At 39.6% G+C, this 1,125-nt stretch overlaps 1 long non-coding RNA gene across 1 annotated transcript; it reads left to right on the forward strand.

Moving 5' to 3' along the window:
* The first annotated feature begins 80 nt into the window (after positions 1-80).
* On the forward strand, positions 81-810 carry LOC107081596. Its single transcript, XR_001481098.1, has 3 exons — positions 81-238; positions 410-562; positions 654-810. It is a non-coding gene; the product is annotated as an uncharacterized LOC107081596 (long non-coding RNA).
* The last annotated feature ends 315 nt before the right edge of the window (positions 811-1,125 follow it).

Here is a 1,125-nt window from a genome sequence, read left to right on the forward strand (position 1 = left end):
TGTTTGTGCTTTTACTTCACTCCTCTGCTGCACAGTTTTACATATTAGTAAATAAAAGGCATTCTGTCCAAACAGCTGCAGTGGAGGCATGTGTGTTGCATGGGCTCAAACGACGAGCCGCTGGCTTTCTGCGCAGCAACAAGATAGCGGCGCTCTTCATGAAGGTGGGCAAAAGCTTCCCCCCAGCTGAAGAGCTTTGCAGGAAGGCCCAGGAGCTGGAGCAGCTGATGGAGACAAAGTGAGAGACGCACACGTCAAAGCCTTATCTCACACATCACAGCAGTGTAACAAGGCCTGTCTAGCTTTGAAACAACAAGATCTGCCTGTTTCTGAACAATGCAGGAAAAATTCAGACGATAGTTTTTATTCAAACCTGGTGCTTTGTTTATTAATTTATTGTTTTCTGCAGACGAAGTCAAAGCTTGCAAAGCCAAGACAGTCTACGTAAGATGCCCCGGCTGCCGAGCCTCAACCCTCCTGGGGTCAAGAACTTGTGGATCCGAACAGCTTTATTTGAAAAAGTTCTGGATAAAATTGTCCTTTACCTGGTGGAGAACAGCAGGTGTGTTTAGAGGAAACTCAGGCATATATTCTGGTGAGTTAAAACATTCCTGTTTCTCTTAGAAAAAACAAATTTGACTTATTTTTTGCAGTAAATTCTACGAGAAAGAGGCTATTCTGATGGACCCTGTGGATGGACCTATTCTGGCATCGCTATTAGGTAATAAAATGGAAAATAGAATATATCTTTATTTTGTTTTTTCTTTCTAAACAGTAATCAAGTAGAGCAAAACACTGCAATGGTTGCAACTTTTTTATTTTTTTTTTTTATTTTATTATTATTTTTTTTTAAATGTTTACATATGGATGTCTGATCTAATAAATGTATGTCTGGAAAAGAAAGCAATTTGATTACACACTAAAAAGTAGCCTCAGTCTTGTCTGAGGGGTGTTTGGATTAAACAGATTGTTTCAGGTCATCCTGCAGCATCTAATGTGTTTAAGATCGGAGCTTTCTGCCAAACCTGGACTTTCCATTTCATAATTCCTTACCATGTCTTGGTAGGGTTTGTTTCTGGTTATTGTTGTGTTTTGGGTCCAATTCTGCTTTTTAACAGCAAGTTA

Source organism: Cyprinodon variegatus, unplaced genomic scaffold, assembly GCF_000732505.1.
Source record: "Cyprinodon variegatus isolate N-32 unplaced genomic scaffold, C_variegatus-1.0 Scaffold8131, whole genome shotgun sequence".
Lineage (NCBI taxonomy): Eukaryota > Metazoa > Chordata > Actinopteri > Cyprinodontiformes > Cyprinodontidae > Cyprinodon > Cyprinodon variegatus.